The sequence below is a fragment of the Vipera berus genome, assembly GCF_964194415.1.
Source record: "Vipera berus genome assembly, chromosome: 3".
NCBI classification, from domain to species: Eukaryota; Metazoa; Chordata; class Lepidosauria; order Squamata; family Viperidae; genus Vipera; species Vipera berus.
The window spans coordinates 128,754,648-128,778,597 of record NC_138204.1 but is presented as its reverse complement, the minus strand read 5'-3'; the positions used below and the strand labels follow the sequence as shown (position 1 = coordinate 128,778,597).

General features: G+C 43.2%; 2 protein-coding genes across 2 annotated transcripts in view; both read left to right on the top strand.

Annotated features, from left to right (window-relative positions):
• Positions 1-10,239, top strand: part of LOC308665912 (uncharacterized protein) — a 68,203-nt gene extending 57,964 nt beyond the window's left edge. The window contains exon 2 of the mRNA XM_081324280.1: positions 10,189-10,239. The gene's annotated coding sequence lies outside the window, so the exon portion shown is untranslated. The remainder of the gene's footprint in view (positions 1-10,188) is intronic.
• Positions 1-23,950, top strand: part of GABBR2 (gamma-aminobutyric acid type B receptor subunit 2) — a gene marked incomplete at its 5' end in the record, with an annotated part of 404,913 nt that overhangs the window by 224,121 nt on the left and 156,842 nt on the right. The gene's annotated exons all lie outside the window — the stretch shown is intronic.

Below are 23,950 nucleotides of genomic sequence, written 5' to 3'. Positions count from 1 at the left end.
TACATGGAAGGCTCTGGGCCTAGTTAATTCTAAGCAGACTTTCTTTGTTAATAGCACTCACAAAACTTGCTAGTTGTTAAAACAACCACATTTTTAAAAAATCTCACATAGAATCCTGCAGAAAGGCTGAATTAATAAATTCATTAATAAAGATGTGCTGTTCGTGTGAAAGGTCAGAAAACATTTTAAACTCATTTAAGAAGCATGCACATTTTTATGTGGTGATTTCTTCCTCTTGTCCTACCCCCCCCATCAAAGTTGCTATGAAGATTCATTTAACTGATGATAATGTAAACCTATGTTGCCTATCCAGCTGGAATCCAAATTTATGGTTCATTGATTAATTGGGTTTTCATTTTCAAAGCAACATGCATAGTGCTCATTCCTCCTATTTAGCAAAGTCTGAGAGGTAGGAAAGTCAGAGGGCAACTTGAGCTTCTGTGTTGGAAGGTGGACAAGGATATACTGTAGGTCTCTTCATTTTCTGTTCGATACCACTATGCCATACTGGTGTAATTCTAAAAATAATCCTATACTCTATATGTACTGTATAATCAAAAGGGGCCATAGTGAATTTAAAAAGATTTGCAGTTTAGATTGCTTGATTTTATTTCTTACTGTATGTGTGGCATTTTCTTGTTTTCATTAATACAGCACCGAGTGTTTGAATAGTAATCCAAAATTAAGGCTTACGTCGTTTTTCGTTATAAAAAAATACAAGCTCACTATGCAGAGCTATGGGTGGGTGAAGCTTTTCCTGTCGTTTTTTTAGCTGTTCAAAAGGTCAGCATAAAAATGTTCTAATACAAAGCAGTTCTTGTCTGACTTTGCTAATGTGACATTTGGAGCAAGGTTGTGTCAGTGTGATGTGACAGCAGGCTAACATTGCCTGGCATTAACAAATAACATTAGGTCTAGCTAGGAAAAGAAAACCATTCACACTCAATAAATCCTGCAGCTTCTCATCTAAATGTGGAGGAGAAAATCTTAGCTAAATATAGCATTTTAAATGTTAACACCCCAAGCACAGCCCAATTGATCTTGGATTCTCACTTTAGTGGGTCAAATCTTATCTCCCAGATAGCTCTACAGTATTTAAGAGGTTGCTTTATTGAATGTTCAATTTGCCAAGTGACAAGGTGATGATTTAGAATCTTAGCTATATAAATTATTGAATCCAAAGTGCTGCTTATCACCTACAAAATGTGCTTGTCTCCTTTGTTTTTGCCTATCCTGTAAGGTCAGACATGACCAGCACCTTCTTGATCCCATTCATTAAGCAATGTCATCTGAAGGGATCTAAGAAACATGCTTTCCTTTACTGTAGCACCTGCACTCTGGAACAGCATCTCCTCCCAGGTATGAATTGCCCTATCTCTGCTCTCTTTTAAAAAAGCTTTGAAAACAATGTTTCCACAGGGTTTAGGTTAGGGTGAGTTACGGACTCCCTTTGTGAGAAGTTCTTATCTGTTCCATTGAGATTACCATCTTCCTTTTCTGTTGTTCTGTTTCTTTGGTTTTCAGTTATTATGCTCCTAGTGCAGGGGTCGGCAACCTGAAAAAGCAAAAGAGCCACTGGGAACTGGTTCCATCACACATACAAAAAGTGGGAGCCGCGCGCGTGCATCCACGCACGCGCATGCACATAAAACAAAATGTTTTGCGCATGAGCCAAACGTTTTGGTTTTTGCGCGTGCGTGGATACACGCGCGCGGTTCCACTTTTTTTAATGTGGACGCACCTGCACGCCAGCGGCGACGGGTCTCCGTGGTTACGGGCGCTGGGTTGCGGCGCCGCCTTCAGCTCGGGCGCTGCCGGAGCCACCCCCGGGACCTCCAAACTGCCGCCCGAACACCCGTTTGGAGAGGTCTCCAAACGGGTGTTCGGGCGGCAGTTTGGAGGTCCCGGGGTGGCTCCAGCAGCTTTCCAAACCGGCACCAGCAGGTCTCCAAACGGGTACCGCCGCTGCCCGTTACGAGAGGTGCGCGCGCAGCTCTCCAAACCTTTGGAGTGGTGCGCACACACCTCCTCCCGTTTGGAGTGGTGCGCGTGCACCGGGCGACTGGGAGCCGCATGTGGCTCCGGAGCCGCGGGTTGCCGACCCGTGTCCTAGTGTCATCAGGAAATAGGGTGACTTTAGGAATATGAAAAATAAATCAGTGTAGGACCTAAGCAGTTAAACTTGAGAGCAGATCATTCTGTATTCTGCACTGTGTATTGCACTGATTAACCATCCATGCCTGTAATTGTTCAAGATTATTTTTTAAGTATTAATTTTTAGGCATATGGCCTCTTCATGGTGATTTACCTTAGTTTGACACTGCAACAATGAAATCAGCTTTTTATATATTTTAAAATGTTTACATATTTTGGCAAAACGTGAGGTGATGCACAGAAAAAAATAAGGCAACCATTTAAAAAGCATTTTATATATAAGATTTTTACTATAATTTCACCAGAAAAAGGCATTCTGCACATCTGTAATGAGATCAGCTACCGTGAGCTGTCCGAATTCATAATAATAAAGGCTGTTGGCACTGCTGGATATGTGGAGAAAGGATAGGAAAAAAGTTGTGTCCCCCTTTATTTCTGGCACAAGGAATTCATCTCTCACCATAGATCACACACACATATTGAGATATTTTATTGAGAATCAGGTTTGGCAAATTCAAGCTGTTGTCCCAAGAGCTATCAGTGTTTATATCAAATTTTACTTATCCTTTCTCAGTATTTGAATGAAATGAACTTTAAGCAGCTATAGTGCCAAATGAAAAAGAGTTGCTGGACACTCTGCCAATCGATATGGCTAGAAGTTTTCCATCTTCCATCGGTGTGTGTCTGAAGCGATAACAGTTTCTAGAAATTATGGTAACATTTCAGGCTGCATAAATAGTTAATGAGGAAAGTAATTATAGCTGGGATCCTCAGAACACTGAACTGTTTCATTCTCTGCTGTGAAAGGAGGAACTTCTCTTTTTTAGTTTACTCAGCTTAAATCTCTAACTGGAGCAAAACGGTGATTGAAGTGTGCTGTCCAACTAAATATATCAATGGATTGGCCTTTAGGCTTTTAACACAAAGCAAAATTATTCCCTAAATACATGCTGTCAGTATGAAGAAATCCATTTCTTGCCGCCTTTAGCTCTCCTGTACAAATCAGCACTATATCGGATATGTATACTGCTTTTTAATGTATGTCGGTAGACATGTCCCAGAACAATGGACTGGATAAATAGTTGGTCTTCATTGTCCACATCCTGCACCACCAATGGCCCATTGCTATCCCCAAAGTGTTCAATTAGCACTTTTTCCTTTTTCTGAAGAAAAAACATAGAAGAAAATACACATCTCCTGCTTTGCAAATAGAATCCCAGTTCAGCAGGTTAACCAATTCAAATGTCATGGGTGGTGGAAAAACAGAAAACAGCACAAAACCAGAAGCGCACAGCAGGATTAACCAGGCTGCTCCGCGCTCTGGATCACAAACTGGTCTCTGTGGAAGACACAAAATATTTTAGTGAAATCAAATATGTATACAGATCTTTCCAGGAGTTAGTACTGACAGTCTTGTATGCATTTGAGGTAAGAACACTGTTAAAAGCAGACCAAAATAAGCATGATATTTTCCTAATGTATCTACAGCACATAATGGCATGACTGTCTTAAGAATGATAACATCATACTGAGATGCAGTGATTAACTGTCAGTTATACCATAGGTGAAATACAAGAATGCAGATTCAGATGGTTTGGACATATTATTATTATTATTATTATTATTATTATTATTATTATTATTATTATTATTATTATTATTATTATTATTATTAGAATTTCTATACCGCCCTTCTCCCGAAGGACTCAGGGCGGTGTATAGGGCAATTAGTGTTTCCTACTATTGGCAGAATCAAGAACTACTCCCATGTATTTGAAACAGGAAATCTGCCCAGTGTTGTGGTTATCTACTGTATCATCCAGGAGTAGCTCTTGAGCCTTTTGGCAAATGCCATGATTTTGGTTTCCTGTTCATTGAGTTCTGATTGAACTTTCTTGCAGTGCTGTGCTAGTGCTGTCACCCTCTTTTAAGTCCAAAACGTGTTCTTGAAAGTATTGCTGCATTGTCTGCATAAGAGGAGAGATGTGTCTCCTGCAAGTTTTGGATAATAAAAGTTAGGGTTTGGTTTGAGGAGATGGCCCAGTTAAAATTGAATAAGAGTGGGGCCAATATGCAGCCTTGCTTAATGCTTTTCTGAGTTCCAGTGGTACTGGTGAGGTGGGCCAGGAGATTGCATCTTACTTTGAATGAAGTCCCTTCATAAAGCATACTGTACATATTAGATGAAGTAAATGTCAGTCAATTCCTCTGGCCTCCATTTTTTTCCATAGTTTAGTTCGGAATATGAAATCAAAAGCTGTTTTGAAATCTATAAAGGTAGCACTGAGTCATTGAAATGGATGGGTATAGAAATTGAATGAATGAATGAATGCTTTATTGTGAAAGAATTATTTTTTGATGAATTATTGGGACAGTAGGTAGTGATCAATGGTTGATCAGCTTTTCCTGAAGCCAGCTTGCTCTTCCAGCCAGTCCTATAATTTCCATTGACAGTGTCTTGCATAGAGTTTGATCCATGATCAGCAGAGCTGATCATTCTATAATTAACAGGACCATCCCTTTCCCCTTGATTAGATATAGAGACAATGATTACAAGCTTACAGTCCTTGGGGACTCAGCCATAGGTGTTGATGCAAGTAAAGAATGAGGAAAGAGGGGGACCCAGAAGCCCAAGTTGTTTTTAATAGCCTCTGGAGCAGGGGTGTCAAACTGCCGGGCTGTGGGCCAGATGCATCACGAGGAAACCGCGCCCACCCCATTGCCGGCAATGGGGGAAAAGTTCCAATACGTCGCACAATGTCACGTGACATTGTGAGTTTGACATGTCTGCTCTGGAGAGATTTGGTCTCTTTGCGGAACTTCCCTAGTCTTAGTTGAGCAACAAGATTCTTGATACCTCTCACGGTCACTGGTACTCACTTTGGCAGATTTTCTATAGCTTGGCAAGGGTATCCACTTCCAACAGAGGTGTCATTGTAGAATTCCTGAAAGTATGCCTTCCAGGTCCTCGGGGGTGGGGGGGTTGTGACAGTCCACAGTGGAATGGGCCACTGAATCATTGGATTTGACTGCTCAAATGAGTCATGTCCGGTTGTTTTTCATGGTTCTCTGTTTCTTGCATGCCAGTAGTTGTTTGTAGTACTTCTTCTGTTGGAGGAAGTCCTGTGCAGTTCTTGGTGTAATATTGGGTACATAAGTCTGGTAAATGGTAGGAAGAACCATACCCCCTGTGGAACAATGGCTTAGAGTGGCGCTATTATTGCTTCAAGGATACATTGTTATTATAAGTTAGATGCTGGTGGGGCTTTTGGGCAAGAGTGATATAGTTCTCCAAATAATCAAGAGACTCAGCTGATGTCAGGCTGTCTGAAGGCTCTGTATGTAATCTAAGGCCAGGAACTCAGATCATTTGATTTAGACCAGGGGTCCACTTGGCTCAGCAGTAAGTACTTTTTGTTGGGATTAATAAAGATTGGCAGCAATCCTCAATATGTATTTTTTGAGGGAAGACACTTAACTGGACAGAACAGAGAAATGATTTCAGTGTCAGGGCAATCTGGCTGTGGCACCTGCCACCCCATTGGTTGCCAGGATTGATTCAGAGATTTAACTCATTAATGGTAGCGCAGTCATTCCTAGCTATCTTTGCCTCTCTCTTTTGCTTAAATCCATTTGAACAATTCTCTTTTGGGGAAAAGCCTAAAGCAAAGTCTGAGTTGAGAATCTCATATATTACGAACCTACCATTGTCTTCTTGCAGTAGACCCAGTTTCCTTTTTCTCTTTCTTTTACTAATGACATAGCAAAAAAAGCCCTTTTGTTGTTTTTAGCTTCCTTTACAAGTTGACATTTCTTTTGTGCTTTAGCCTTTGCAATTTTGTTTCCACAGATATTAGCTTGCTTGCTAATTGCACGGATCTTGTATTTTTTAAAACATGTCTCTTTTAAATCTTAGCTCAGTGAAAAACATACTATGTGCCCTCATTGGTTACCTAGGCTGCCCTCCTGTGTTTTTTTTTCTCAATCAGTATACTTCTAGTACCTTATTTCCGAGAGGTTTTTGAGTTTCTTACGTTCTCTTTGACCTTTCTGTCATTGTGATTCCACTTAATACTTCTCTTGTCAAAATAAGCTTTTCAGAGATCTAGTCAGCATGTATGGCTATGCTCCAATTTCTCATTTTGCAGTATATTAGGTCTCCAAATAATGTAGTCACTTTCTCCAAGGCTCTGTTGCTTTGACCTCTTCAGCCAGCTTATCAGACTCCTATTAGTCAATTCAGCTGAAAGAAGGAACTTCATAAAGTCATCTTTAACAATATTAATTGAAACGATAAGAGATAAGGTCACCCAAATGAATGATTGTATTACTTTCAATTTAGAATCCAATTTATGCTTTAGTTCCTTAGATTGGAGAGTTTTTCAGTATTTTCCTAATGTGTTTTTTTTTGTGAACTGATGAAGATTACTTTTTCAAAATTTTAGAAAATGAAACAGTCAGTAAGGCCAGTAAAGAGGTTTGAGGGTATGAAGTCTTGGCCTAGTCAGGTTTCCAACAATTTTTTAAGTAATTAAAAGCTTTTCATTAGATTACCACAATGGTCCTACTTGAAAGTTTTCTGATATGGGCATTATTCAGGTCCTCTGTCTGTCTTGGTAGTCTATAGTATACAAAAATTGTTGTAGTTTTTTCTCTCTTGTATACTTACTTAAAGGGACATGGTGGCTCAGAGGGTTAGGACGCTGAGCTTGTCGATCAGAAGGTCGGCAGTTTGGCAGGTCGAATCCCAAGTGCCGCGTAACAGAGTGAGCGCCTGTTACTCGTCCCAGCTTCTGTCAACCTAGCAGTTCGAAAGCACGTAAAAATGCAAGTAGAAAAATAGGGACCACTACAGTGGGAAGGTAACAGTGTTCCGTGCGCCTTTGGCGTCTAGTCATGCCGGCCACATGACCACGGAGACGTCCTCGGACAAGCGCTGGCTCTTCGGCTTTGAAACAGAGATGAGCACCGGCCCCTAGAGTCGGAAACGACTAGCACGCATGTGCGGGGGAACCTTTACCTTTTTATACTTACTTAAATGTTCTTTATTGGACACTTGTGTACAAAATCAATATATCTATGCAGTTTCTTTATATAAAATGCCATTTCTCCCTTTTTCTCTGGCCTTTTCCTTTTGAATAAGTTATACCCTTCAAGCTTTGCAATCCATTCATAAGTTCTACAGAGTTTTAGTAATGCCTTCTATTCACCTTCCTATATTAGAATTTATAGTTCTTACGTCTTCTCATACTCTGCATTTGGAATATTTAGGGCACATAACTTAATCTGTTCATTCCTGCCTTCACATCAGAGTATCCCTCCCAGCACTGGATGTTGCACTATTTTCCAAGCTCTCTTCTTGTACCTATCTTCACAAAATTCACTTTAAAGCCTTTTGGGCTAGGTTTGAAAGATTTCCAAACACAGTCTTCTTAGTTCTTGTGACATGCAACCAATTCAGTTATGACCAATGAACAAAGGTTAGTCTCTCTCATTCTTGCAAAGCCTGCTGAAAAGCCTTTTTTATTCTCTGCCCTCAGAGTAGTATCAGTAGCATATCAGAGACTATTGATGTATTTCTGGCTATTTAAAATTGAAATTGTATTTATTCTGCTCTAGAATTTCTGTATCTTTTTTCTATATACCACGGGTCGGCAACCCGCGGCTCCGGAGCGCGCGCACCTCTTCAAACGGGCAGTGGTGCGCGCGCACCTCTCCAAATGGAGAGTGGCACCGCCCGTTCCGAGAGGTGCACGTGCACCTTTCCGAAGGGCGGAGGTGCGCGCGCACCTCTCCAAGCCGCCGCCGTCCCGTCCGGAGACCTGCCGCGTTCGTCAAACATTGACGAACACGGCAGCTGTGCAAACGGGATGGCGGCGGTTTGGAGATTGCAAGCGCACTTGCCAAACCGCCGCCGTCCCGTCCGGAGACCTGCCGCATTCGTCAAACATTGACGAACACGGCAGCTGTGCAAACGGGATGGCGGCGGTTTGGAGAGTGCGTGCGCACTCACCAAACCGCCGCCATCCAGTCCGGAGACCTGCCGCGTTCGTCAAACATTGACGAACACGGCAGCTGTGCAAACGGGATGGCGGCGGTTTGGAGAGTGCGCGCGCACTTACCAAACCGCCGCCATCCCGTCCGGAGACCTGCCGCGTTCGTCAAACATTGACGAACACGGCAGCTGTGCAAACGGGATGGTGGCGGTTTGGAGAGTGCGCGCGCACTCGCCAAACCGCCGCCATCCCGTTCGGAGACGTGCCGCGTTCGTCAAACATTGACGAACACGGCAGCTGTGCAAACGGGATGGCAGCAGTTTGGAGAGTGCGCGTGCACCTCTCCAAGCCGCCGCCCCGTCCGGAGACCTGCCGCGTTCATCAAACATTGACGAACACGGCAGCTGTGCAAATTGGATGGCGGCGGTTTGGAGAGTGTGCGCGCACGTCTCCCAAGCCGCCGCCGTCCAGAGACCTGCCGACAGACGGCGGCGGCTTGGGAGAGGTGCGCGCGCACTCGCCAAACCGCCGCCATCCCGTTTGCACAGCTGCTGCATTCATCCATGTTTGACGAACGCGGCAGGTCTCCGGACGGCGGCGGCTTGGGAGAGGTGCACGCGCACTCTCCAAACCGCCGCCATCCCGTTTGCACAGCTGCTGCGTTCGTCAATGTTTGACGAACGCGGCAGGTCTCCGGACGGGACGGCGCACACCTCTCCAAAGGGGAGACCCGTCGCCGCGCAGGTGCCTCCCATTTTGCGCATGCACAAAATGTTTTTTGCGCATGCGCGTGAGTGGACGCACGCACGCGCACTTTTTGCGGTTCCCACTTTTTTGTTTCTGTGATGGAACCGGTTCTGAGTGGCTCTTTTCTTTTTTCCGGTTGCCGACCCCTGGTATATACTATAAGTTAAATGAATAGGGTATATAATCTTTGTGCACTCTTTTCTACATACTGAACCATTTACATGTTCCTTATTACATTATAACTGTTTCTTCCTGGCTTTCATGCAGGCAGATGAGATAATGAGATAATAATAATTGGTGAATGATCTCTGGCGGGCCCGAGATAGAGGTTATTCCTCTGTCCTGGTCCTATTAGATCTATCAGCGGCTTTTGATACCATCGACCATGGTATCTTACTGCGTCGTCTTGAGGGGCTGGGAGTGGGAGGCACCGTTCTGCGGTTGTTCTCCTCCTACCTCTCGGACCGTTCGCAGACGGTGTTGGCAGGAGGGCAGAGGTCGAGCCCTAGGCCTCTTAATTGTGGAGTCCCTCAGGGTTCGGTGCTCTCGCCCCTCCTGTTCAACATCTATATGAAGCCGTTGGGAGAGATCATCCGTAGCTTCGGGGTGAAATATCATCAATATGCTGATGATACCCAGCTATTCATCTCCACCCCGAACCAACCCAGTGATGCCCTCGATATGATGTCCCGTTGTCTGGAAGCGGTACAGATTTGGATGGGAGAAAACAGGCTTCGACTCAACCCGGCCAAGATTGAGTGGCTGTACATACCGTCATCTCGTTTAGTCCAAGAGGTTCCATCTCTGACTATAGGAGGAGAGATGTTACCTCCCATTGATAGAGCACGCAATCTGGGCGTCCTCCTAGATTCACGACTCAGTTTTGAAGATCACATTGGAGCCGTGGCTAGGGGGGCATTTGCACAGATTCGTCTTATATACCAATTGCGCCCCTTTTTGGACCGAGATGCCCTACGTATAGTCACCCACGCACTCGTTACCTCCCGTATTGATTACTGTAATGCTCTCTACATGGGGCTGCCCTTGAAGACCACCCGGAGGCTTCAGCTGGTGCAGAATGCAGCTGCACGGGTTGTGATGGGAGCTCCCCGATACTCCCATATTACACCCCTCCTGCGTGAGCTGCATTGGCTACCAGTTGCCCTCCGGGTGAGATTTAAGGTGCTGGTACTTACCTTTAAAGCCCTACATGGCTTAGGTCCGGGATACTTGCAGGACCATCTGCTGCCGGGAACAAATTCCCATCGTCCAGTACGCTCACACAGAGAAGGCCTCCTCAGGGTACCGTCAGCTAGGCAATGTCGGCTGGCGACCCCCAGGGGGAGGGCCTTCTCTGTGGGAGCGCCAACCCTATGGAATCAGCTCCCCCCTGAGCTTCGGATGGCCCCAAACCTCCAATCCTTTCGCCGTGGCCTCAAAACACACCTGTTCCACCAGGCTGACCTAGACTGACAGGCATTTTAATTAATTTATATTTAGTATTTTTAATTCATTTTTTAAAATTCTCTAATTTTAATTTACTGCACTGATGTTCTCAATTTCATTTTTATCTTGATTTCTGTACTTATTATATGTTTTGTTGTTAGCCGCCCTGAGTCCTTCGGGAGATAGGGCGGGATATAAATCCCATCAATAAATAAATAAATAAATAATCCAACACAATCATATTTTTAAGTTTTATCCACACCTGGTATGATCTATAAAGTCCACATTATATAGACAGACAGCTGAATATAATCAATAAGGCAAAAACAGATATCGTTTTGGAGCTCAGTTGTCTTTAGCGGCATGAAGTTGGATGCCTCCACTTTACATCTGGCAGTTCTTATTCCACTTGAATGCAAAATATTTAGTATTATCTTACTAACACATGAGATAAATGCAGATGTTAAAAGTTTCTTTAGCCCAAATCATTTTTTGGTTTTGGAATATAAATTAAATTTTTGCAATCTCTTGACTACCATTGTGTTTTTCTGTGATTGTTTAGAAACTGCAAGTAGTATTTTAATTGCATTATATTGCGAGGTTTTAAACATTTTGGCTGGTATTTCATTGATTTCTACAGCTTTGTTATTAGCAATATTTTTAGGGATTATTTAACTTCACTTTAAGGAAAATGTGACTTTGTTTCCCTGTTTAAACTTTTATACAGAGGTTTTTTGGGGGGAGGGATTGGTACGGTCCTTCTTTTATTTGTGCCATTTCTTCTTTGTATTATTATTACTATTACTATTATTATTTTACCATACTTGAAGACCATTAAGAATCTGGGGCAAACAAAACAAGAAAGCAACTATAACAAAATAATAGAAAAATACAAGAAATGCATGGTCAAGGTGAATGCATTCAAATGCATTTATTGGCAGTCAAATGGCAATAAAAGCAAAATACAAGGATCTGAAATGAAGCAAATGTTCCATTGGAGAAAGAGAGCACCAGAGAATGGAGCCACTATGGAACAGGCCTGTGTCTAATAAATAACCCACCATCTCACTGAGATAGGGGCATTCTGAACAGTCTCTCTGTAGATGTTTGGGCATGACAGGCAGATTGAAACTTGGTAAACCATTGCCTGATATAACCTAAAACTACACAACAATGAAGATGATTGATGATAACTGGTTTCCTAAATTGGGCCCAGACGTTTCTTGGTAATCAATGCAGAATTGGCATGACTCTACAGTGACAAGATTAACCTGCCAGCAACCTTGCCACATCATTGTGAATCAATTGCAACTTACAGATCATTTCCAAAGTCAATTGCAAATAAAGCATGTTACAGTTGTACAGCCATGTACTGATCAATGTGTGATAGGCATTAGATAATAGAACTAAATCCAACAAAACAAAGTAGTAACTAATGACTTGAGGATGAACAGAACCACTGTAATATAGTGTTCTCAATTTCCAGGCTTTGCAGATGGTCCAGAAGGATACTGTCGTTCATTATATTCAATATTATTGAGATGTTTAGTAGAACAAAGAATTACAGCACTCACCCATCTAGCTCCCAATGAAGGTCACTGATCAGAGCAAACAATGCTTTTTCTATTCCTCTACTGTTCCTGAATTTTCAATGGTTGCCAGGAATCCTGTTAATCCATTTCCTTTAGAATTCTCTGCAATAAAACTCTACCTCTTCTCCACAACCTCCCTAAAATAGGAATATTGAAGACTGGAGAACATCATAAAAAATTTCTGGATCATGACAGAGTGCACTATCACCTTCTTCAAAATAACAGCATTACCCTGTCCTTCAAAAGTATGTTTCTGGATCCCACTACTCATGCCTTCCCAAATGCTAAAAGGATTCAGAAAGTTTTGAATGTGGTATGCAGATGGTAGCATTCATATTACAGATAACGTAAAACATTTATACATTTCCTTGTGTTGTATGAGCTCCAAAGAAATCCAAATAGTAAAAGAAGATGCCATCTTGCTCACCATAGTAGACTCTGGTCAACTGGCATCTAATCTGGAGCAAATAGGAGCAAATTTTTCTGGCGTGGAATCCACAATAATCTGTTAAGTCTAACAGATGCTTTGTACAACCTATCTTTCCCTTAATGGATCCAGGTTAGTTTGAAAATGACTGCTTTCAGGAATGTTGGATACAATAAGTGCAATAAGCAGACACATAATGGGGAATAAACCAGCTGTTTGGTGACTGTACTCACAGCTCCCAAGCAGGGCTGTGGGAACCAGTGTGTTCCTTTTGATGTGTATTTCCCACTCTATGCCTGCTTACTCTCTCATAATCCTTTCCTCTCCAATCTCTCCATTCCACATGGGTGAGGGGGGAAATGGATCAGGCTTACGATAATGCTGACGGTAATGATGGTGATCATGTGACTGATTTGGTGGAGGTCATAATGTGAGCATTGATAGCAAAGTTATTTTTTCAGTAGCATTATAATTTTGAATGGTCTCTGAATGAGACAGTAAGTGAGATCTATCTGTACTTCCATCTTTATCTTTCATTCTAATCCTCCTTTATTTTAAATTGGCAGCTGTCATCAGTCCCTGATTTATGTTATGAAATAGGACATCACAAGTTCACTTGCCTAGGCTTCATTAAATATAGGGGCACTGGATAATAATGTCTTCATATCCTCCTATTCTCTCTTGCCTTTTCCATGACTTACCTGCTTTTTAGGGATAAGTTCACATTTCCCCCTCTGATTGTTCATTTTTCTTTAAACAATTTATCTTACGGTGATGTAAGCAATGTGTTACATTTTTTTCATTCCCCCTGGCCATCTGGTCTTTTGCTAAAAGAGAACATCTGGCATTGGAAGAGATGGGTCCCATGTGACAACTGAAGCCAGGAATTTTCTCTGATTTCCTATGAAAGCCCATAGGATTTCCCTTCCAGCCCTGTGATCTTATGAAGCTTGCATTTTCATTTGGAATTGATAGCTGTTCTATTAGGTAGATCAGATTTAATCAACAGCTGTAAATGGTACTTAAGAAAATCATCATAGCAAAGTGGGTCAACGTGATTTGGAAATGAGTCAGGCCTTTGGGAATCCTGCCCAATCATTTGTTTTAATAAGTATTTCAAGGTTTTAAAACTGGCTTACTAGTTTTAATCAGTGACAACCCATACTGTACTGAACTACCCAAGTATATATATAAAAATATTCATTAAGCACTACTCCACAGAAGCAAGCTTTTTAATTGCAAGCTATCATTATTTTATATTTTTTCCAATGATTTTACATTTTTAATACACCCAGTAAAGTACATCATTTGCTATATCAACATTTATGCATCTTAAATGTAATTAATTTTATATTTGCAAATTACATTATGGTTTGTATCAAATATTGATTTGATATGTGTAATAGTAAGATTACACAAAGTTCATTGAAAAAACCCTGTTAAAATTAAAGTATGTTTGAGGAAAAGTATGCATGATAAAGAATTTAAATTTTCCTAACTTTATATATTTATATTTTCTTTAATTTGTTTTATTTATATCCTGCCTTCTACTACAACTACCCAAAATGCCTAATAAGAATTAAAGAATACATGTTTTAATTAAAATTAATGCTAAAATTACTAAATATTAACCTTAGTATAAGTTTAATTTTGATCAACATACCAATTCAGACACTGAAAGAAAGAAAATGACAGGTACTTTTAGGAATCTCACTAATAGCAAGTGCAGTCTTTCTTTTAAGACCTGTTGCTGTCAGAGGTTCAGCTTTAAATATATGTTTAGTTTAGTTTAGTTTTTTAGTTTTATTATATTTATATACCGCCCTTCTCCCGAAGGACTCAGGGCGGTGAGTCTTTCCCACTTTCCCACTGAAATCAAGATTATGTATAGTCAAAATTGTATTATTAGAATGCAAAATGCAATGAGGAGAACTCAAATTTTCCTGTCTCCAAATATCTAGTCTGCTACATTTCTTTTTAGATTCTTTAACTATAGGATGGACCCTTGCTCAAAACCAAAGCTGAGAGACAGACAGACAGTCCAATTACCATAATTTAAATGGATACACTACAATTTCATAAGACATGATCAGGTAGCTTTTGTACAAGACTTTTGTGTCCATTCTGTCTTTTAAAAGATCTTGTGTGTTTGTTTTTTACTGAATTTGGATGCAGTAGTCTTCCAAATGGAGAATGACCTGGAATAGAGCCGTATCAAGTTTACTTTTTTTTGTCTTTCTATTTTTACTTTACTTGAAAAAAGTTAAAATACAAAACTCCAAACAAATTTAAAAAGCAAAAACCAAAGAAAAAAATACAAAACCAAACAAGACATTGGAAAAAGTGCATTTAAAAAACCAATACATATACACATATTATTCCTCTTAGTTGAATACTGATTAATACATTACAATATTATTCCCAGCCCTTGTGAAACAGACTTTCAAAATCTTTAAACTACTAAATCTATTTGCAAATTATTGACCAGTCATCTATGTACTATATTAATAACAAAATAGTTAACAGGGAGAACAATAATAAAAAAGGCAAGGTTAAAGTTTTAAAGCCCTATGCTAGCAAATTATTATTATCATCAACCTGTAGAAAATTTACCACAACATCCTATCTATCCCAAATTGTCCCAAGAGTTAAGAGTAATTTGCCCTAGATCAAATATCCATGTTTGATTCTTAACACCATCTCTTATCAATTGCTGTCCAGTTAAATATAATAAATTCACAATCGTTCTTTCTTCCCAATAAAGTCCAGATGACAATGATTTCCGATTAAGTGTGATAAATCCATTCCCCAATCTCTTTCAATCTTCTTGTTGTTGTTAGTTGCGAAGTCGTGTCCGACCCATCGCGACCCTATGGACAACGTTCCTCCAGGCCTTCCTGTCCTCCACCATCCTCCGGAGTCCATTCAAGCTCACGCCTACTGCTTCAGTGACTCCATCCAGCCACCTCATTCTCTGTCGTCCCCTTCTTCTATTGCCCTCAATCTTTCCCAGCATTAGGCTCTTCTCCAGTGAGTCCTTCCTTCTCATTAGATGGCCAAAGTATTTGAGTTTTAGCTTCAGGATCTGGCCTTCTAAAGAGCAGTCAGGGTTGATCTCCTCTAGGACTGACCGGTTTGATCGCCTTGCAGTCCAAGGGACTCGCAGGAGTCTTCTCCAGCACCTCAATCTTCTTAGGGGAAACCAATTTATCACCTCTCCATTCGATCAAGCTTCTGTTGTTGTAAAAGAATGCAGGCTTGAACTTCACAGAGGTACATACCATTTATGTGTCACGACGTCCTCTGCGAAGAATTACGAACACACCAAAGGTACGGGTGACAAGGTTTATTCTTCACCTCTCACAAAACAAACCGTGGTAAAGTCAGCATTGAGGCATCTAGCCTCAACGCCCTTTTATCATGCAGCTACACCCTAACCCCACCCCTTAAGAGCAAACCGGCATCCACCCACCTCCCCATATAAGCCCCACCCATCACCCTGCACAGCCACCACCCACCACATGCGTTGCTGCGGCCCGCCGGGCCTTTCCTCAGGTAAGGTCTGTCCTTCCACCTCCGTACGCCCCCCTGTCCGTCCCGGTATTGCAACTGCGTGACCCCCCCTGGGTCCACCCGAACGCCCAGCCGGAGAGAGAGGCAGCGTGGGCATGGCCACCCCCCCGTCCGTGGCTGCCTGCGGCAGGTCAGACCTTCCGGCTGCTTCTCCATCGTCTCTTACTCGTCCCGGCTCTGGCTGCGGTTGTGTTCTCGCATGGTGCTCTGTTGGTGATGTGCCCGCCGGCCGGTAGGCGGACGGCTGGCGTTGTTCCCAGGGCCCGGGCACAGGCGCAGCCCGTGACTCTGAGTCCATCCGCCGAGGCACTGGGAGTTCGGCCAGTGCAGGCGTGCCCACCGGCTGACTGACGGGCGCCCGGAGTCATCCTCGCCGGTGAGGTGAGAGCGCGTCCGTCGGCCGCCCGGTTGTGGGCGCGCCAGTCAGCTGCCTGGCGGGGACCCGGCGTTGATCACGTCGGCCAGGCAAGGCCGCGCCCATCAGCTGGTCGGCGGGAGCTCAACGCCACGTCTTCCGGCTGGGGGTGGGTGCGGCTGGCGGCTCCAACGCTGGCGGCTTTGGTGCCGCGTGGCCGCCAGGCCCCGGCGCGGCCAGCATGGACGTCTGCTGGCCGGTAGCAAGCTGCTGCGGTCCGGGAAAGCAGGTGAGTGCAGGAGACGGCAGTCTGCTGGGGGAGGGAGGAACCGCTCCCCCATGTCGGCGTGGAGAGCGGCGGAGGCGGTGTCAAGGCCCGGGTGGGTGGCAAGCCGGCGGGGCTTGACATTATGAATCTAATTTATCCAGAGCTACATGCATCTGAATATTTTCCATAGCCATTATCATTTCATAATTTTTTTTAAAAAAGTTTTCAACTAAAAATTGCATGTTATTAAATGTTCTTAATGCTCTATAAAACTTAGCTAGGAAACAAAGAATGCTGTAGCAAAGTGAATAAATAAATGAAAACTCAGGGAAGATATTTTCTGGATATTTCCATCTAAGATTAAAAGAAAAATTTAAAAAAAGATCCAAAAATTTTGCAAATTAATAAAAATGCAAAAAAACCCCTCTGATGAGAATAGAATAGAATAGAGCTGGAAGGGACCTTGGAGGTTTCTAGTCCAGCCCCCTGCTCAAACAGGAGAACCTATACTATTTCAGACAGGTGGCTGTCTAGTCTCTTGTTAAAAATCTCCAGTGATGGATCGCCCACGATTTCTGGAGGCAAGCTGTTCCACTGGTTAATTGTCCTCACTCTCAGGAAGTTTCTCTTTAATTCCAGGTTGCTTCTCTCTCTGATCAGTTTCCAACCATTGTTTCTTGTCCTTCCCTCTGGTGCTCTGCTGAATAACGTGACCCCCTCTTCCTTGTGGCAGCCCTATAGATACTGGAATACTGCTATCATGTCTCCCCTATTTCTTTAGACTAGCCCACGGGTCGCCAACCCGCGGCTCCGGAGCCGCATGCGGCTCTTTCAGCTGTCTCCTGCGGCTCCCAGTCCTCCGCCATGTACAGTCTGAAAAAAAAAGTTCAACCAATCAATTCAAATTTCTCACAAAAAAAATCTTGTGAATTGATTGGCTGAACTTCTTTGGTTTGTGGGATTGTCCACAAACCTCTTCTTCAGACTGCACGTGGTGGCAGCAGAAGAAGAGATGGAGGACTGCTGGAAAAAAGGTGTGTAGGTTGGTAAGATGGGGTGTGGGGGAGACACGTAGGCTGACTGAACGTGCGCGAGAGGCAGAGGTGCAGCTTGGGGCCGGAGGGGAGGCCGGGCAGATTTGTCCCCCTTGCCAGGCAAGCGGAGCCTGAACAAACGTGCGCACGAGGCAGAGGTGCAGCTCGGGGCCGGAGGGGAGGCCGGGCAGATTTGTCCCCCTTGCCAGGCAAGCGGAGCCTGAACAAACGTGCGCACGAGGCAGAGGTGCAGCTCGGGGCCGGAGGGGAGGCCGGGCAGATTTGTCCCCCTTGCCAGGCAAGCGGAGCCTGAACAAACGCGCGTGCGAGGCAGAGGTGCTGCTCAGGGCCGGAGGGGAGGCTGGGCAGATTTTTCCCCCTTGCCAGGCAAGCGGAGCCTGAACAAACGCGCGTGCGAGGCAGAGGGGCTGCTCAGGGCCGGAGGGGAGGCCGGGCAGATTTCTCCCCCTTGCCAGGCAAACGGAGCCTGAACAAACGTGCACGCGAGGCAGAGGTGCAGCTCGGGGCTGGAGGGGAGGCCGGGCAGATTTCCTCTGCTTGCCTGGCAATTAAAACCACTCCTGCTACTCCTTCTACTGCTAACTTTTTCACTTGGTGCTTGGTTCTGATTAAACCTGAGAATCCCCGGATGTCACTGCTGGGGGTGGAGGAGGCTGCCCAGGTTCGGCCTTAGCGGAAGCCAACGACAGTAGCGGTGGAGGCGGCGGCGAGAGAGAGATGCTGGAGTTCTGCCACATCTCCATCAGCCTCCGCCTCCCCCGCAGAAACAAATCCCCGTGCCGGCTCTCATGGCAGCAGTGAGCCCCAAGGAGCAGGCAATCGCTCCGGCGGCGGCGGCTGCTGTTGGGGCCGCCCAGTGCAGTCTCCTTCTCTTTGTTTCAGTTTGCTTTCTGCATTTGGAACGAAGACACAAGATTTGGTGTTTCTCCGCGCCCGCTCATCAGCGGGCGCGGAGAAACACCCATTCCCTCTGCTGAGCCATCCCAGTTACTTCCCTGGAGCACCTTCATATCTTGCAAGGGCGCACAGGGAATCCGCGTTTCTCCACACGCGCTGATCAGCGGGTGCGGAGAAATGCCCATTCTCTCTCCTGAGCTGTCCCAGTTGCTTGCATTGCAGAAGGCAAGCATTTGGAATGAAGACTTGAGATTCAGCATTTCTCCCCACGCGCTGCTCTCGCGCTTCTTACAGTCTCCCTCTCTTTGTTTCAGCTTGCTTTCTGCATTTGTGATGAAGACTCGAGAGAGGAAAACTGTAAGGAGCGCGAGATCAGCCCGTGCGGAGAAACACCGAATCTCGAGTCTTCATTCCAAATGCTTGCCTTCTGCAATGCAAGCAACTGGGACAGCTCAGGAGAGAGAATGGGCATTTCTCCGCGCCCGCTGATCAGCGCGTGTGGAGAAACGCGGATTCCCTGTGCGACCTTGCAAGATATGAAGGTGCTCCAGGGAAGTAACTGAGATGGCTCAGCAGAGGGAATGGGTGTTTCTCCGCGCCTGCTGATGAGCGGGCGCGGAGAAACACCAAATCTTGTGTCTTCGTTCCAAATGCAGAAAGCAAACTGAAACAAAGAGAAGGAGACTACACTGGGCGGCCCCAACAGCCGCCGGCGGAGCGATTGCCTGCTCCTTGGGGCTCACTGCTGCCATGAGAGCCGGCACGGGGATTTGTTTCTGCGGGGGAGGCGGAGGCTGACGGAGATGCAGCAGAACTCCAGCATCTCTCTCTCGCTGCCGCCTCCACCGCTACTGTCGTTGGCTTCCGCTAAGGCCGAACCTGGGCAGCCTCCTCCACCCCCAGCAGTGACATCCGGGGATTCTCAGGTTAAATCGGAACCAAGCACCAAGTGAAAAAGTTAGCAGTAGAAGGAGTAGCAGGAGTGGTTTTAATTGCCAAGCGTCCCCATGGAAGTCAATGGAGGTGCCATGGCTGGCCTTTTGAGTTGGTGAGTGAATGAGAGTGAGAAACTTTTTTTGAGCAGTGTAAGTGAATGAGTGTGTGAAAGAGACTTTTTAGAGCAAAGGTGAGGTAATGAGAGAGTGAGAGAGAAGTTTTTGCAAACAAAACATGAGTGAATGAGAGCGAGAGAAGCTTTTCCAAGCAAAGGCGAGTGAATGAGAGCAGAGGGGGCAGGGCGGCTGCATGTCTCCCCTTAGGCTCCACTGTTCTGTCAATCAAGCCTGTTGTTTTGCGCATGCGTGCGCATGCACGTCCTTTGCAGCTCCCAGTTTTTTACTTTTGTGAGAGAACCGGTTCCGAGTGGCTCTTTCACTGTTTCAGGTTGCCGACCCCTGGACTAGCCAAACCCAAGTCCTGCAGCCGTTCTTCATATGTTTTAGCCTCCAGGCCTTTAATCATCTTAGTTGCTCTTCTCTGAATTTTTTCCAAACTCTCAACTTTTTTTTGTGATATGGTGACCAAAATTGGCTGTAGTATTCCAGGTGTGGTCTTACTAGGCTTTTATGTCCAATATTAATGCAAATCAAATGGAAGCACTTTCACCATCCACGAACATACCATGTTTCCTTACAGAGAAGTAGAAGTTATTCAAAACAACATAAATCAAAGAGAAAAAGAATAAAGAACAGCTAGAGTCCACTAGGAGGTTAAAATAAAATAAATCAACATGCAAGTGATCAATCAACTTTTAAAAAGAAAAAGCAGAGTAAAACAGAAGATTCAAAAAGTGAAGTTAAAACCCAGGCCTGCTTAAGAAAACTAACTACAAAGAGGAAAAACCGTTCCTACAGCAAACTGGAATCTTCAAGACTCCCCTTCCCAGGTGGGTCCATAGCCATATAAAAGCCATCTTGGATCATTCCTAAATTTCCCATTCAATTCCAGGGAGTAGCACTGCCAGAGAACCAGCTTTGGCAGCAAAATCAGCAGTTAATCAGCAAGAGGGGGAAAAAAACCTTACCATTCACAGCCATCTTGGGGAGGAATCCTCCTTCAACAGCACATATACTAAAATTGGAACAATACAGAGAAGATTAGCAAGTTTACTTTTTATAGTAGCAAACCAAATTTCCTTTTTCCAGAAAAAATGTTGCTGAAAATATATTGGGAAATATATTCATTTAAACTTTGTTAATCATGTGTTTAAATCAGGTGAAATATTTTAACCTTTTTAAAAGAAACATTTATTAAACTTTTTTATAAGGTAAAATACAAATACAAAAATTTATAATGTTAAAAAGAGAGGTAAAACGAAAGAAAATAAGTGACTTCCAACTTTTTCCCATACAGGGGTCCCCAACCTGTGGGCCATGGCCCACTACTGGTCTGTGGTCTGTTGGACACCGGGCTACAGGAATGGCTGGCCAGTGTGCGTGCACTCCCCCCCCCACTCATGCTAGCGCTGCTGCAAGCTTAAATTTATTTATTTATTTATTTATTTATTTATTTATTTATTTATTTATTTATTTATTTATTTAATGGGACTTATATGCCGCCCTATCTCCGAAGGACTCAGGGCGGCTAACAACAGTAAAATACAAGTAAAAATACAAAAATTAAAAATTAAACTATATCTATAGCCCCAACTACAACCAATAAAACCTTTATTGCATGGACACTAGTGGCCCCATTTGTGCATGTGCATGGGTGTCAGTGGCCCCGTTTGCACTTGTGCATGGTCTCCAGCAGTCCCGTTTGCACATGCGTGAGGGCTCCAGCAGCCCCGTTTGTGCATGCGTGCAGGCACTAGCATCACTGCAAGTGTTGCGCAGGTGCACATGGCCCGGTTTGCACGTGTGCGCACAGGTGCGCATGTAAATTTGCCTGTTCCTCCCTTTCCCTCCAGGCCGCCAACTGGGAAAGGTTGGGGACCTCTGCAGTAGAATACAAAAACAGTTACAGCCTCAACCTTTTGCCTAACATTTTTTAATGTTTAAAGTCATTGCTGTAACAACAAAATCATTCTAATTGTCAGAAACTAAAATTAGTTTTATTTTATAAGTATCAGATTTTTTTCCCCACGCTCTATTGCGGTCTTGGAACATGTGATGCATTAATTCCAAACAAAACAAGTTTTTAGAAAGGTCATTTTTATTAATATGGCTATTCCTCTCCCTCTGGGATTAAGATTCTAGATTAACGCTTATCATTAGTTAAAGCCATTTTACAGTAGACCATATCCATCTTTTTGCAACATCAGCATCATCTGTTGAAAGTTAAAAATAAAGATACCATCCTGTGTGTTGTGAGTTTGGTTTGATCTAATATTAAGAAAACAGATGGCACTCTTAGAAACACTCTTACAAGAAGAATCTGAATTAAGATTTTTCATTAATTAATACTGTAGTCTCTGAAGTTTGATTTAGTATATTCTAGGAACAGTATATAGCTACTGGTATATAGTTAGAGTGAAATGTAAATAATGCATATACTGAGTATGACACCATGAAATGTTGCATTTAAGATAATAGGAGGAAAATTTGCAAAAGGGCTAATGAAAACTAATTTTGTCAGAAATAAAAACCATTTCAAATTTAATACTGTAATTTCTTTTATTCAAAACTGATACATTTCTTCTAGCAAAACATGTATGAACTTATAGTCTTGACTTAGCCCCCGTTAAATCCTATTCCAATTTACTCAGGAATAAGTTCTCAATCAAAATGTTGATCACAGTCTGAAATTCCATCTGAATTCTCTTTCAAGTTCTAAAGATTGGGTTGGGTTCTCATTCTAAATTCCAAAGATTGATTAGTGTATTTATGAGAACATAGCATAATATTTTTTTTAATTTCATTATATATTGTTTTTATAGATGTGTCCAGATTTCTGATGGATAAATATATGAGCTTTTCTTCAAAAATAATAGTGAAGGAAAATGCTGGGTAGGGAATTGTGGGACTTGAAGTCCATACATCTTAAACGTGCCAAACTTGAGAAACACTTATCTAGTGATTAAAGTGCTAATTAGAAGCAGGGAAACCTGAGTTTTAATGCATGGAAGCCAAATGATGACTTTGGGCAGTCGCTCTTAGTTGTAAGAGAAAGGCAGTGACAAACCACTTCTGAAAACATTACCAAGAAAACTGCAAATGCTTGACTTGAAAGTCAATGTGGATATGTCGTAGGTATTTGAATACAGCACATATTCAATTTGGAATATGCAGTTAAGGGTTAATATATTTGTTTGGACTGCATTGTTTTCAGTGATATGTTAGAGAGAGCTGCCTGTACATTTTGATCCAGGTAGGCATAAATACATTTCTTTTTTAAGCATTTATATAGTTAAAATGCTGAGCTTGTCGAGCAGAAGGTCAGCAGTTTGGCGGGTCGAATCCCGAGTGCCGCGTAGCAGAGTGAGCGCCTGTTACTCACCCTAGCTTCTGCCAACCTAGCAGTTCAAAAGCACATAAAAATGCAAGTAGAAAAATAGGGACCGCTACGGTGGAAAGGTAACAGCGTTCCGTGCGCCTTTGGCGTCTAGTCATGCCGGCCACATGACCACGGAGACGTCCTCGGACAAACGCTGGCTCTTCGGCTTTGAAACGGAGATGAGCACCGACCCCTAGAGTCGGAAACGACTAGCACGCATGTGTGGGGGAACCTTTACCTTTACCTTTTATAGTTTATTTAGTTATTTATTTCTCACATTTATATGGCTGCCCATCTCACAAAAAGCAACTCTAAGCAGCATATAACAATCTGTAATAACAATGTATACAATGTATTGGACAGGCTGATATAATTGAAGAGGGGTGGTCCCTGAGATAACCGCAGATAGTTGCATTTAAGCAAATGATTCAAACCAAAAAAACAACAACAGCAAAGCAAAAAAAGATTCTCATCATGTTAATTATTTTAACTTAGTGCGTGATTTTTACCATTCTGAATAAAGAATCCCAATTGATTGACTGATTGCATAGCATTTGAATTCTTGATAAATACTTAAGATTTCAACACAAACACATTACAAAGACATGCATTTTTTATACTAAAAATAGAATGACTACATGTGTCATTCAATTTCACTTTCAGAAAGTTTTGTTGTGCAATAGCAAAATCAATTTGTTGTGAGAGAACAAAATCCATAAAAAGTAAGTAAAACGTGACAAATGCCCAACTGCTGCCAGGTTATTAATTAACACATTGGTTTATGCGATTCAACCTTAGGCAAAAATGCAAAAGACTAGGAGAACTTTTGCAGAGCTCCAGTTTGTGCACCAGCAGCGACTCTTTTTGGATCTTGATTCCCTGAACTCAGTTACTTAAGCCCTAGTCATCTCTTGTTTGGATTATTGCAATACGCTCTGAATGAGGCTAACCCTGAAATCCATTCAGAAGCTTCAGTTTGTTCGAAGTGCAACTGCAAGAGCAGTTT